A 15691-nucleotide genomic window follows, 5' to 3' on the forward strand; every position below is an offset into this window, starting at 1 on the left:
TTTAGGTGGATTAAACCTTGAATAGATGCAAAACAGGAAGGTCACTTGGACATATTGCATATTGTCATTTTCAAAAGTGGGTTAGGTTTATAATTTTAATAATAATGCATTTTATTTATAAGCGCCTTTCAAAACCCTCAAGGACACTTTAGTCAGGTGAGGTAATTTGAGGTTTTTGGAGTTTGATAACTTGAGGATACGCATTTTGAGTTTAGTGCGGGTAGTCTGTTGTATTTTAGAGTTTGTTGACTTTGGGACATTAGGGTTTAGTGTTCCAAATTAGGTTATATTTTGTCAAGTCCTCCCTGATTTCCAGTTGTCCAAGGTGCAACATAACAGAATCAAATGATCAGGATCGTAATCGAGAGCTGGCTGATGAGCTGATCATTTGATTTAGGTGTATTAAACCTTGAACAGATGCAAAACAGGAAGGACACTTGGACGTCAAGGGCCCGAGTATTTATTAGATCTGGAATTTATCTCTTTAGGCTAATCTTTAAGTTGTTACGATATTATTGCCATTTTATCGAGAAGTGGGTAAGGTTTATAATACATTTAATTTATAAGCGCCTTCAACAGTAGCCAAAATGGAACTGTATAGTGCCACTTAGCAGTTTTTTTGACGACGATACTAGTGCAGCGTGTTCTACCAGAAACAAAATTCCTTGTGTGTTCTACATACTTGGCAATAAAGATGATTCTGATTCTTATTTCAAAACCCTCAAGGACACTATAGTCAGGATATTTTTTGCGGGTGAGCAGCGGCAGCCACACGTGCCAGCGTTCACTCAACCCGGAATTAACAAAGTAAAATTCTAGAGATTTAAAGTGAGGTGATTTGGGGTGTTCGGAGTTTATGTTTGACAATTTGAGGATACGTATTTTGAGTTTAGTGCGAGTAGTCGGTTGTATTTTAGAGTTTGTTTAGTTTGGGACATTAGGGTTTAGTGTTCCAAATTAGGTTATATTTTGTCAAGTCCTCCCTGATTTCCAGTTGTCCAAGGTGCAACACAACAGAATCAAATGATCAGGATCGTAATCGTAATTGAGAGCTGGCTGATGAGCTGATCGTTTGATTTAGGTGTATTAAACCTTGAATAGATGCAAAACAGGAAGGACACTTGGACGTCGAGGGCCCAAGTATTTAATATTTTATTTAATCTTTAATTTTTACGATATTAGTCATTTTAACGAGCCTGACTGGGGCACTTTACTCCCAGAGCATGTCATGCCTAGGTTTTTGATTAGAGGTTATGTGGAGGATTTAGGGATTATGGAGTCAAACCAGGATTAGAATTAATTTAACAGTTAGCAAGGTTTGGGTCACGTACTAGTGTTATGGTTTAGCTATCGGAGGTAGTATTGCGATATTAGTGTTAAAGGATTTTGATGATTTGAAGGGAGATGAGAAGGATTAGGATTTAGGATTGGTGGTGGCGATGATTTTGGGTGGGGCTGGAGCAGAAACCTGGGCAGAGACCAAAGAATATCTCGATGCTGACATTGCAACGCTTAAACACAAGTATAAAGTTTTTGAGGCCATGCCACAATTTACACACACCTGGAAGAGCTGCGCACTGCTTAGATTCCCAAGACAAGCACATCCACTGTGTCACCAGCGTGCATCTTGTTGATCATTCCATGAATTACGGTGAAGCTGCCCATCTGGCCAACAGCGCTGGGGGAGGGATAAACAGACTTGTTCATGATGATTGAATGCACTACAGGGTTAACATTGTAGATATTTATTGATTTCCAGGGGTTATACAGACCTGTGAAGAATGTAGGTAGGTCATCTCAGCAGGAGTGGTGCTCAGCTCTTTCTGATGAATGCGAGTAGAGCTCAAGAACGACGTACATGAAACTGACAAACCTGTGTTCTTAATTTCCATGCTGCGTACTACAGCAACCTAGCTGCCTAACAGTCAAACCGGTTAACCGGCTGCCTAATCAAACCCCTTAACTTTACCCAATCATGATTTTGTTTTATGTATTGTTTTTATTTTAAAGTGTACTTGGGTGTTCAGAAAGGCGCTTGTAAATTAAAGGTATTATTATTATAATAAATCTCCATGCCTGAATTCTACATTAAACCCAAAGCACACCCCAACTCGAATCCATGATCCATAAAAACAGGGGTGTCCCAACTTGGCACCCGACCGCTGTCCTTCCATAGTCCAACTTCCCTGGGTGGGACACACCAGATTCAAACAATCAGCTCATCAGCCAGCATTTGAACGATCCTGATTGTTTGAAAGAGATGTGCTCATCCGGGGACAGCAAGAAAACAGACAGAACAGTGGCCATTGAGGGGCAACCTTCGACATTCCCTGGTTTCTGGGTTTCACGGATTACGAGATAGGTGGCCTTACTACCCATCTATTTAAAACTGCATTTTCTGTCTGGCTCTCTTGTTAACATTTATAATTGTATTTTATGCATTATATGTATGAATGCATTATTTATTAGAGTACCTATGCTTGACTGTGACTGTAAAGTGTCCTTGAGAGCTTTGAAAGGCGCTTAAAATAAAATCTATGACTACTCATTCATCAGGAAGAGCTGCACACCGCCGACCACATCCACTTTGTCGCCGGCGGGCATCTTGTTCAGGGTTCCGTCAGTCTCAATGAAGCTGCCCTATCTGACAACCGGCGCTGGGGGAGGGATAAACAGACTTGTTCATGATGATTGAATGAACTACGGGGGTTAACATTGTAGATTTACTTGGATTTCTAGGGGTTATACAAACCTGTGCCGAATGTAGGTAGGTCATCGCAGCAGGAGTGGTGCTCAGCTCTTTCTGATGAATGTGAGTAGAGCTCAAGACCTCTACGTACATGAAACTGACAAATCCATCTGTGTTCTTAATTTCCACGCTGCGCAACCAGCCGCCTAACAGTCAAACCGGGTAACCGGATGCCTAATCAAACCCCTTAACTTTACCCAATCATGATTTTATTGTTTTATGTATTGTTTTTATTGGAAAGTTTCCTTCGATGTTCAGAAAGGCGCTTGTAAAGTAAATGTATTATTATTATAAACCTCCGGTATAATGCCTGAATTCTACATTAAACCCAAAGCACACCCCAACTCGAATCCGGGATCCCTAAAAACAGGGGGTGTCCCAACTTGGCACTCGACCACTATCCTCCCATAGTCCAGCTTCCCTGGGTGGGACACACCTGATTCAGACAATTAGCTCATCAGCCGGCATTTGAACGATCCTGATTGTTTGAATGAGATTTGTTCATCTGGGACAGCAAGAAAACAGACAAAACAGCGGCCATTGACATTCCCTCGTTTCTAGAGTTCGCGGATTACGAGATGTGGCCTTACTACCCACCTATTTAAAAATGCATTTTCTGTGTAGCTCTCTTGTTACCTTTTATACTTTTAGTTATTATAGTAGCTATGCTTGTCTGTGACTAAAGTGTCCTTGAGAGCTTTGAAAGGCGCTTAATAAAATCTATTACTATTCATTCATCAGGAAGAGCTGCACACCGCCAACCACATCCACTTTGTCACCGGCTGCCCATTTGAACACCGGCACTGGGGGAGGCATAAACAGATGTATTCATGATGATTGAATGCACAATGAATTATAACCTAGCTGCCTAACAGTCAAACCGGTTAACCGGCTGCCTAATCAAACCTCGAACCCCTTAACTTTGCCCAATCATGATTATATTGTAATGTGTCCTTGGGTGTTCAGAAAGGCGCTTGTAAATTAAATGTATTATTAAAAACCTCCGGTATAATGCCTGAATTCTACATTAAACCCAAAGCACACCCCAACTCGAATCCGGGATCCCAAAAAAAAAAAACAGGGGGTGTCCCAACTTGGCAATCGACCGCTGTCCTCCCATAGTCCAGCATCCCTGGGTGGGTCACACCTGATTCAGACAATCAGCTCATCAGCCAGCATTTGATCGATCCTGATTGTTTGAATGAGATGTGTTCATCCTGGGACAGCAAGAAAACAGACAGAACAGTGGCCATTCAGGGGTATGCTTTGACATTCCCTGGTTTCTGGGGTTCACGGATTACGAGATAGGTGGCCTTACTACCCACCTATTTAAAATTGCATTTTCTGTGTCGCTCTCTTGTTACCATTTATAATTTAATTAATAAATTAATTATTATAGTACCATGTATGTATTTATTTATTTATTTATTTATAGTACCTATGCTTGTCTGTGACTGTAGTGTCCTTGAGAGCGTTGAAAGGCGCTTAAAATAAAATCTATTATGACTCATTCATCAGGAAGAGCTTCACACCGCCAATCACATCCACTTTCTGTCGCCGAAAAAGATTTCAAGGTGGAGAGGTTGCTGTGCTCCAATGCACAAATGGCCTGGTAACTACACACACACACACACACACACACACACACGTTTCAAAAACTAATTTAAAAACAGAGAAAAATAACAGAGGGGAGTTACTTACATTTGACGTCCCCAGGAAACCGCTGATACCCGAGTGGAGAAGCATCAGCTACTTTCAACCTGTTTTAGCCTTTCATAACGCAACAGTGAAAAAGCAAAAACGCATTGAAAAATTCAAAGGATTAAAACACAAAACAATGAGACGTCATTTAAACATCATCGAGTCAACTGACAATGTGAATGCGCCGCCTTGAGACTTCAAGGAATGGCCCGCCAATAGGAAACGCCGGTGCTTTGACATGCTGACCGAACCAGTGACAACTAATTTAAAAACATATAAACAGACAGGACTTACTTTGGTTTGACGTCCCACGAAAACCACAAATCATTAAAGTCATCTGAAAAGAAGACAACAAAGTGTCAAGGAAAACCATGAGTACAAATCTGCATGCAACATGAAACATACCTGACAGGGTGCGGCAAGCACAATGAGCAGACGTCGAATGGTGTGCCGGGAGTCCTTTTAACTGCCACTGATTGAAACGACCTACACCTGTGCAGGTGCAGGCATCGCCGACAGCGCCACCCGTTGGTCGCCAACCACAACGTGACAGTCTGCCACTGATTGAAACAACATACACCTGTGCAGCTGCAGGTGGGGCCGACGGCGTCACCAACCACAACGTGACAACTAGCCGTATCGTTAGAACTCATCTTAATTTGACTGCAATATGATGTTTTGTTCATTGCAAAATAATAGTTTAATTATTAATTTAATAATGACAATTTTTAATAAATCGATGAGAAGGTTTCTTCAGCCGTCATCTGTACAAAAGTGAAGGTTTCGGACGAAACCTTCACTTTTGTACAGATGACGGCTGAAGAAACCTTCTCATCGATGGACCACTCCTGTACGACTGAGAGCTTACACAGACGAATTTTTAATAAAATTTAATAATGACAAAAGTAGCCTTTTATATGGGTTCAAGAGCCTTAAATCATAAATTTGGACCTAAATATTCAGGATTTAGTATAATAGCAACAATGCATCATAAGATTTTAAATAAAGATTGGAAATAAACGTGATGAGTTTGCCTGAACTTAAAAGATGTACTTTCAGTTTAATGTTTTCTTGATATCTTAATTTTTAAGTTAAAATTAGGTTTCATATTTAAGCTTAAACAACTCAAATTCATAATGTTACATGAAAACATATATTCATGCATACTGTACTTACATTTGCCTTCTATGTCTAAAAACAAAAACACACCTCACGTCTGGTTTAGTTCACATTTTTTTATTAAGGTTTAAAACAACCTTTGATAAAACATTAATGATAACAGTACCAAAATGCACAGCATGTCCACGTACGAAAGCAACAAATAAACCCCTGAGCAGATGTGAAATAAACAACAACAAAACAAAACAGAAAAAACAACAAATTAAAAAATAAATTATCTGATAAGCATATACTTGAATAAATACAAGAGAATACATTTCAATGTACTCGTTATAAGGTGCAAATCAAGGTAAAACTTACTAAAAACAAACACAGTATTCATGAAATGAAAAAAGACATTTTGGTGGAATCCAAGTTTACACATCTAATTATTAATAGAAAATCAGTCACAAACAGGTATACAAAGCAGAGTAAAACTGAAATTACTTATCCAGTGTTGCTTTGCTCCGTAATACAATATTGAAGGCACTGGTGCCTTCAATATTGCGGAACAAAGCATTTTTTAAACTTAGCAGGCGTGGTTTGAGTGGTCTGTTATCATCAAGACACAGCAGTGTTTTCTGAATGAAGGTGAATGTGTGGATTATTTTTTTGGGAGAATCTAAATGCAGTGCATACATTAAACCAAACAAGATGAGGTGCGTATCAGCCAACCTGGGGAGACATATCACAATAATGCCATCTTCTATCACAACAGAAATGCTGTTGGGGTTAAACAAGATGGCGCTAGTTGTCAGTTGTCACGGAGAGAAGTGCGACAGGAATGTTTTCAATGTCTGGATCCTCTTCCCACTGCAAAATACATCAATAGACATTTGTGTTAAGTCAGGCAATACATACATTGCACGTTTTGAAGAACTGTGAGTCATCTTCTCGTAGGTATGCATGGAGAGCACGAAGGGCCAGACTGCGTCTCGTGTATATCATGCTGTTCTTTATCAAAAGCAAGAGGAGATAAAAGCCAAGTTTTAATTTGGGGAATGCGACAGGAGCTTAACATTGCAGTACTTGTCTTCAGCATCTCAAACCCAAGACAGTGGCCTATGGAGACCTATGGAGAATTAAGTTTAGGTAAAATTCTGTTCAATATAAAAAATACATACATGTATTATTTTTAATATGATTCAGGTGATTAATCATGTAGCATTAATAAAAATGTAAACATACCTTAGATAATGGTGGCGTTACTCAATTTCCACCCTGGGGCTAAAAGGTTGAATAGAAAAAACAGACAACAAATGTAATCATTTAATTTAATGAAACACCTTGATCGATGTTTACTTTTTAAATTGAATAAATAATCTAATTTACCAGATTAAATGATGCCATCAAGCCAGTCAGGTGTTTGCAGTTTGAAAAATGGTGTTAGCAGTTTCAAAAGTACATTTAAAAAGTTTTATGTTTACACATGAATGACCATTTAAAACTCCACCAATTGTACAGAGTGATATTTCATTTGGCTAGCTTTATACGTATTTACTTAGTGCCTTCTTAAAACGGCAGCACGTTGAATTAGCATGATTTATTGTGCTGCCATTTAAAACAAAGTTAACTCAAAATGTTGCGCTCTCCACTATAGTAAGGGAGATACGGTGTTGTGGGATCCAGAAAAAAACCACAAGACAAGCAATGTGATACGTCTTGACTCAACAGTGGTTTACTTCGAATGCCCCGATCTAATGCAAACGTACGCGCACAACAATTTCCGGTCCAACGATCTAAATCGGTCCGACACGAAACACGAACCGAAGCAGGCGTTCCATGTTTAAATAAACATTTTCGATATATATCATTTTTAAACCAATAGAACTACGCGAATGTAACCAAAATAGGAAATGCGATAATTTACAACCTGTCACAAAAGCACCAACCAGCTGGCGTTGCAGCATCTGTGCGGTGGATTTCGGGTGACCCTTATAACTTTTGAAGTTCATATAAAACTTAATTTAACACCCATTTGACTATTATTCTCGAACCTTCGCGGACACAAACATAACTCGCAACACCCCGTGATAGATATTACTCCACCACCGCCCAAACAAACCTTCGCGGTACAATTCTCCTAATAACCCTGCTGTGTCTTTCAAAAAAACAAGAGACGTTTAAGAAACATTCCTACTTACCACAGAAGAGCTCGTAACATTAGGAGAAGTCCTTGGCTCGAGCGGCGGATATAATGCCCCAAACGGACTTTCCAAAATATTCCTTTCCTGTGAAGCGACTACAGCATTGACACACTGGGTCCTTGTAGTATACATATATAGTATATTAAATACGATTGTTTGTCTTTCCACCCTAATTTAAAATAAATAATCCGTCGGTCTCTGCCAGATTCAGCCGTTGAGAATTCAAATGGCGTCCAATGAGAGCACACCGTGACGTCATCACGCAGCGACGTCGTCGCGCAGTGACGTCGTCACTCAGCTTCCCAGCCGTTCACTCAAACTATGAGTATATGACAACCATGAACTCAAAAGTATTGATTTACTGCAAATTAAAAACGCATGACTATTCAGAAAACTCAAAACGTTTAAGTTTTTGAAACAAAAAAATCGGCTTTTGAGTTGACTGACCTTAATGACTTTGAGTCAGTAGTACTGTCGGGTTTACAGTGCGCCTTATCTCGTCGGAGCAGATGAACGGCCGCGTTTTAATACCAAATGCTCGCTCTTGTGTTTGTTCCAGCTGTCGCGTACTGTACTGAACTGCGTTTGTCCTTTTTCATCTTTTTTAAGTGACAGCTGTACAGTTGATAATCTGTCGGCTTGTGGGCGGACAACTCGCTTCAAGGCATCGAGGACATGCACCTCTTCTCCTGTCCACTCGAGGGCAGTGCAACATAATGCCAGAGGTCTCATCATTTATTGGTGGCTGGAGAGGGGGGCGCGTCCTTGGGTTCAGCTTTCCTTCCACAGAGGCATCAAGCTTGCAAGTTTAAAAAAAGCATGTAAAAAAACGTTCAAATGTAACAATTCTATTTGAGTCAATAAGGTAGGGATGGGGCGGCCAGGTAGTCGAGTGGTTAGCACACCGGCTTCACAGTGCAGAGGTCGCCGGTTCGCGTCCCGGTCCGCCATCCCTGTGTGCAACTTGCATGTTCTCCCTGGACCCGCGTGGGTTTTGTCCGGGTCCTCCGGTTTCCTGCCACAATCCAAAAACATGCATGGCAAGCAGATTGACCACTCCAAATTGTCCCTAGGTGTGAGTGTGGCAGTTACTGTTGTCTGTCTTTTTGTGCCCTCCGATTGGCTGGCAATCAATTCATGGTGTCCCCCGCCTCGTGCCCGAAGACATCTGAGAAAGGCTCCAGCACCACCCGCGACCCTAATGAGGAATAAGTGCTATGGAAAATGGATGGAAGGTAAGGCTGTAGCTCTCCAAAGTGTCAATTTGGACATTGGAAATATTTTAATTACATTTTTTTTTCGGGGGGGGGGGGTTCATTTTTACATTTTTAAAGTTTTTGTTTTGTATTTTTTTTATTTAAAATAGTTTTTAATTATTATTTGAAAATGTTGATCATTTTGTTAAATTTGTAAATCATTAATTCCTTAATTTCCTAAACCGAAAGGAAAAAAAGATTAATTTGTTAATTTCCTAATTTTGGAAATTTCAAAAGTATTTAATTTTTCCATTTTTGTAGTAATGTTTTCTTTTTAATTTAAAATCTTTTTAAATAATATTTTCTAATGTTTAACATTTTTTAAAATTTGTAAATTGATTAAGTATTATTTACTTGCAATTGTTTCATTATATTTTTAATTCAACCAACTTCACTTATTTTCTTTGAATTCAACCTGATTCCCAGTTGAAACATTGTCATTGTATTCCCGTCGAGGCCACCAAATGTTGATTTGGACTTTGCCCGAAACGGTGGGCAAAATCTCCTCCTTTTTCCGCCTGACCTTTGTACTCCGTCTTTCTTATCGAAGCAGATGCAAATTCAACTCATTGTCCCCCGACATCCCCCCTCCCTCCCCACCACTGTCCCCCGGCCTTCAACATCCCATTTTCAATTCCTCCTCTTCTCTTCAATACAAACTCAAAAGGTGTTTTTCTCAAAATTCCATACAAAACAAGTGGACACTCACTCACTCAAAAATCCGACAGTGCCCTGTGGCGCCTATACACACACACACACACACACACACACACACACACACACACACACACACACACACACACACACACACACACACACAGACATGCATATGCACGCGCACACACACACACATATTGTCCCTTGGCTACGCTAGTTTTAGCTAATAAATTGACACTCCTCGGGATGTTCTCCAAAAGCTTGCAAATTTCATGACTCTATTAAACTCTCCGAAAAAAGGATTTGGGTTAATTTGGTAAACATGGGGTCAAAGCTGCCACAAAAGCTGAAAAGCCAAGTCCCCACCGTATTGAAAAAAAAATGTGTGTGTGTGTGTGTGTGTGTGTGTGTGTGTGTATGCGTTTGTATGAGCAAGAAACGCTGACTGTGGTGAAGCCGAGCACCTTTGCTGCAGAGGCAGCAGCAGTCTTAAAGCCAGCCCCCCTCCCCCACCCGTCCCTTTTTACACCCCCAGCTCACACTCGAGATAGTGCTTCTTTCTCATTTGCTCGCTCCCTATTTTAATAATAGGTGTGCATAAGTAATTTCTAAAAGGCGCACCGGCGTGGGTTTGGTAGTGGGGGAGGGTGGATATGTGTGTGCGGGGGGGGGGGGGGGGGGGGGGGGGGGGGGGGGGGGGGTTGAAATTAAACTCATTTTATCTGTGACCAGGTGGAGTTCTATTTATCATTAACATGCATAGAATTTGCACAATGTTATGTCTCGCCGCCACCACTGATGGAACGTCATCGGAATAATGTCGGAAGAAGGGAATGCCTTATTTTCTTTTGCCTTATACAGGAATGAAATTCATAGATAAAAGTCGTTTTTTTTTTGGAGGGGCGTGCTGGAGGAGGGGCGGCTCCTTGCAATTTTCTGCAAATGAAAACTAATTCTGGGAAGCTTCTTATTACAGGCGCCGGCACATTTGCTTTGCATTAAAGGGAACAGGGGGCAACCCGGGGATTTGTGGACGATTTCTGGGGAGATGCGAGGACGTTTGCTCTGGTAGTATTAGTAACACCCCCCTACCCACCCCCCGTACCCTCCTTTCCATTTACGGGGTTGGGGGGGAGTTTGTCCTGTTTAACTGTTGTCAAATACATGAAGTCGTTAATGGCCAAATGCCACGGCTGGAATATATTTCCACGTGCTTATTTAGATTGGATCAAAATGGCGTAATGTCAAAATGGGTCATTTTTAAACCCACATAACGCTACGTTTACATTCCGAAAAACCGAAAAATGCTCGACCGCCCCTGTGAGCCTGCGTAGAGGAACCCTGAGAGGTCAGGTAGGGTCAAGGCCATATAAAAAATCGTAAATCATTTCGAGAGTTTGTGAAGGGTTGCCAAAGTAGTAGGAGTAATATGCTCCCTCTTACGAGTACCAGTTAGAATATGATCGGCAGTATTCTGGAGCAACTGGAGACGCTCGATGGAGGATTAGCTAAAGATTCCTTGAGACTACACATTTAGCCAATTCCCTCTGCTAAAATCTCATGATTGTGTGTGAATAGGCGAACATCGATTTTAACTCATTCGCTGCTGGAATAACTGAACTGATTCACTGCCATTCCCAAATTTATTCGAGAATTGAAAATATGACGTGGAGCGGCATTCACCAATGTGTTCGGGTTTTGGTTTTTCTTGCGGGGGCGGTGCCGATAAAGCGCTGGTCAGACCTCTGTCAATGTTTTTTTTCCTCTTACATGAGGGTCCAGCATTTGCCTTTTGTATATCAGCCCCCATTTCAAGCTCATATAACTCCAGACACATATCATTTAGGAATTAACTCTGTTTTTTTCTGATGAAAGAAGATAATCTAAGGTTTCTAACGCTGCATTGAATGTTGATGTCCTCCTCAATATTCTGTGGGTCCTTCAATTTAAATGACAATGACAAAAACCCCGGCACCAGAGTGGACGCCTATTTGCACATCGTCTGGGGCTCATTGAGTTAAAAGGACTCCTGACCCGACCATTTGGTGTTAGTTTCACCATCTCAGGTTTGTTTTGTCGTGTCATGGTTTCATTTGCTACTTTGGACCTTTTTTTCTTCCGATCACTTTCTTGTTTGAGATTCTGTTCATTGATTTCATACAATATCATACAATTTCATACAAAAAAAACACGCCGTCGTTTTGACGCCTTCCAATCTTATTCGCGAGACGCCCCAAAGTAAAAAGTGACACAAACCTCAGTCAAGCGTCACGAAAAAGCCTTAACATTCTAGTCCCGAGTCAAACCCAACGAGTCACCTCAACGTCGCTTCTTTCCCCCCTCCCTTTTTTAATTGGTCCTGTGATGCTACAACATCATACTTTTTTCAAAGCAGGCGGGATTCAACGCACGGCGACCAATCTTTGGCGTTGAAAATGAGATGATGCGCCAGACATCAACATGGCGGCTCACACCGGCTGCAGCCAAGCGGGCCGCCATTGTTTTGTCATGTCTTTCACTCTGCCAGCGCTGATCCTTGCTAAGGTACTTAGCACGCCATTGTTGGTCTAAGTATGCTATTTTCTGGCTGGGCACCTCCACTATAGAATAGGCTGCCCCCCCCTCACCCCTCAAAGCCCCCCATCCTCAAAAGAGAGGTTTGTTACAGTGTGTGTCATGCTAATCCAGCGGTGTGATGTGTCAACACACAGAGAGAGAACGGGAGGGGGGGGGGGATCGGAGCTCAAGCAATAAATGTTGGGGAATGGCAAAAAAAAAGATGACTGACAGGTCCCATTCACCATTTTGCTGTACTCCCTGACACCAAATTACAATTCGTCACAAGAAAACAAGCAACGACTGTAATCAGGCTAAATTCCTTCACTTATTTGTGTTTTTGCGGTAAAGGCAAGATGGCATCTAAGGTTAAAAACGGTCAACTGAGATATCACTGTACATAACTTAATTGGTTGGAAAGTGTGTGTAAGGTGAAAAGTGTGTCTTCTAAAAATTAATTTCCCATAGGAAACCATTACAAATGAGAAGAATCAGTTTCTATGTACCCATAAAACATAATTTCCTACTAAATAAGCCTTAAAACAACACAAAATATACCCTATTTTATGTATAATAATGTGCTATTGGATTGTAATCAAAGAAATAAACTGTACTATATAATAAAGTGGTTTTATTGACATTTGTGATGGTCGTTGATGTCGTTGCCTCTTGATGATATCCGAGTGAAGTTGCTGTGCTTTCTCGCCGATAATACCCTCACTCACACTGTCCCCTGGGCTGCTTTTGGTTCATCCGAATGAACAGAAGTTTTTCAACCTCTTCTATTTCCTGATACCTTTGCTTAGACAACACAGAAACACGCTTAGCCACACGTAGCAAAGGTCGACTTAGCATACTGGTACTGGGACGCTAAGTCACACAAACGCACACCTGGTTGGTGTTTTTCGATGATCTCCTTCTTCTGCTCGACCGTCATTTTCTTTTGAGTCCTCTTCGGCGTAACTCTAGCCTGTGGTGGGGTCTTTTTCGCTCCCATAATAGCGAAAGTACTCCACTCGATAACCAACCACGTATGCACTCAGAGAAAGGGTGTGTGGAAAAGTAGTCCGGCAGCCACGGTGGCGCTGTTCGACCGTGTGGTTTGGTGTTCTTCCGGCGAAAACTAGTCCACCAGCCACCGTGGCGCTGTGTGGTTTGGTTCGTCCACCGAAAACTAGTTCGTATGCCAAGATTATATTCTTGCAAATTTAATATTCGTAAGGCTAAATGTTCGTTAGCTAAAGCGTTCGTACGCCGAGGTATCATTGTATAATGAGTTCTTTCAAGAGATCCCCCGCCAAAATTTTATCGAATTAATTATGAGTTGTACTTTACTTATTCGCTGCCATTCCCGAATTTATTCGGGTCTTGAAATGCGTGACGTGGAGCGCCATTGCCCAATGTGTTCGGGTTTAGTTTTTTTTGCGGGTGGGCACCGATAAAGCGCAGGTCAAACCTCTGGTGATGTTGTCATCCTTCCATGAGGGGGCAGCATTTGCCTTTTGTCCATGTTAGCGCTTTGTTACAGCTTCAGCTGTTGTTGAAGTGCTATATAAAGCAATATGTATGTATTGTATTGTATCTTGGACATCTGCCCCCATTTCAAGTTCACCTAACTCCAGACCCATATAAGAGGAATTAACTATTTTTTCTGATGAAAGAAGACAGCACTACTGAAGGCCCACCACTGAAGTTTATGGTAGGTCTTTGCTTGTTTTTGGATATTTCTTATCACACTGGATAAAAAGTGGATATTCTATCATTCAATATTTTAGTGATTGGATACCTGAAATTGATTTAACACACTGAAAACATATTTTATTTTTTTATGTCAATTATGTATGCTTATCTTCAGGTGTACATTTTATTTTGATTTTAACTTCTGTAAAATGTGTCTTTGAGTAGGATTTCAAATGAAATGTATTATTATTATTAGTAGTAGTAGTAATAGTATTCATATTATTTGAATGTGTGAATTTGCATGAGACGAGCCGTGTCGTCAGGCTAATGCATTTTGCAACGGCGGTGTGCAGATGACTTTTCCCCCTTCCTGAAGGTGGAACAGAAAAATCTTTTGCCGCATTACTAAGCCCAATATAGAAACATATTTCAACCCTGCTCCTCCACTAAGTCGATTAGAAACGTTTATTATAGCATGTCATCATAATATCCTGCACACGGCAAAACTTGTGGGCCAGTTTGCCCCCCCCCCCTCTTCGCAGTGGAAGATGAGAGTTAATTCGGCGGCGGTATGGTAATGTGAAGGTCGCTATCGCTCCCCAAATCGCACATACTAACAAGCTTAGGATAAACCCGGCCTGGAATGGGATGAGACTTGAGTTTGGGGAACCAGGCTCAAATCTCACTTCAGCAGGAACTGCTCTGCCAATTGCTCTGCTTCAAAAAAAGAAAAACGACTGCTAGTGCATGTATATTTTTGCAAGGAGAGGAGATTTGTACCTCACACATTTTAGGGAGAGCAAAAATGGCCGTGAGGGAATCTAATCAGCTGACGACTCTGAAAAGCTTGTCATGCACATTAGGAGGTTTACCAGGGGCGTCCACTTGAAAGCCTTTGCAACATTGTTGACTCATTTCAAAATGCCAAAAAAACGTGTTAAGATGGTAACTGGGCAACTTCTCTTATCTGTAAATCGCGGGCGATCTGCCGTAAGCGTGTTATGCTCATCGGCGGGCGACACCTGCCGCTGTCAGACCGCATGCGCAATCCTGTTTGGGGAACCTGGCAGCTCTCCGCTGCAAAACTCATCGGAGCAGCCCCCAATGCAAAATGCTACAAACACACGGCCACATACACTTCCAAGTTCACATATTTTCCATTGGCTGCATTTTCAAAACCAAGGCTACTTGTCATGTTCTAGCAAACATATACAGCATATATATATCTTGTATCTCGTCCATGCGATACGATACGCGGTATTGTATGGCAAGATGCGATATTGAGACAGTACACAAGCCGTAAAGAAGGAGTCCGGGGACTAGTGAGCGTGAGAGCCACTGTCCAGGATGAAACATCCAAGCTCCATGAATACATCAAAGAGAAGGCTCCAACGGATGATGTACTCAGAGAATGTCTCAGTCAATGGGGAACAGAGGATGAGGTGCTAGACGAGGGACAACCATGGGAGGAAAAGCCCCTACACGGGATGTACCACCCAACCATAACTGAAGTGGCTGATGTCAAGAGGTCCTATCAGTGGCTAGAGAGGGCTGGCCCAAAGGACAGCGCAGAGGCACTCATCCTGGCTGCTCAAGAGCAGGCCCTGAACACCAGAGCCATAGAGGCAGGGATATACCACACCAGACAAGACCCAAGGTGTAGGTTGTGCAAAGAGGCACCTGAGACAATCCACACATAACTGCAGGGTGTAAGATGCTGGCAGGGAAAGCCTACATGGAGCGCCATAACCAGGTGGCTGGCATAGTCTACCGAAACATCTTAGGGA

At 41.7% G+C, this 15691-nt stretch overlaps 2 long non-coding RNA genes across 3 annotated transcripts in view; both read right to left on the minus strand.

Moving 5' to 3' along the window:
- Positions 1–4338, minus strand: part of LOC148894998 (uncharacterized) — a 4794-nt gene extending 456 nt beyond the window's left edge. The window contains exons 1-5 of the long non-coding RNA XR_016115643.1: positions 4188–4338; positions 2753–3552; positions 1773–2657; positions 1562–1678; positions 1–1468 (exon numbers count right to left, since the gene is read on the minus strand). The exon at positions 1–1468 is cut by the window's left edge and continues 456 nt beyond it. This is a non-coding gene — a long non-coding RNA (uncharacterized LOC148894998). The remainder of the gene's footprint in view (positions 1469–1561; positions 1679–1772; positions 2658–2752; positions 3553–4187) is intronic.
- A 1314-nt stretch (positions 4339–5652) lies between these two features.
- LOC148894999 (uncharacterized) lies at positions 5653–8422 on the minus strand. Of its 2 annotated transcripts, XR_016115567.1 has the most exons (4): positions 8203–8422; positions 7753–8074; positions 6797–6835; positions 5653–6421 (listed from the first exon to the last, which is right to left on the minus strand). It is a non-coding gene; the product is annotated as an uncharacterized LOC148894999 (long non-coding RNA). The 2 variants fall into 2 exon arrangements; XR_016115566.1 differs by having other exon boundaries at positions 5655–6421; positions 7753–8422.
- Positions 8423–15691: the final 7269 nt, after the last annotated feature.

This window comes from Hippocampus bargibanti, linkage group LG07, assembly GCF_051943395.1.
Source record: "Hippocampus bargibanti isolate YZ-2025 linkage group LG07, ASM5194339v1, whole genome shotgun sequence".
Lineage (NCBI taxonomy): Eukaryota > Metazoa > Chordata > Actinopteri > Syngnathiformes > Syngnathidae > Hippocampus > Hippocampus bargibanti.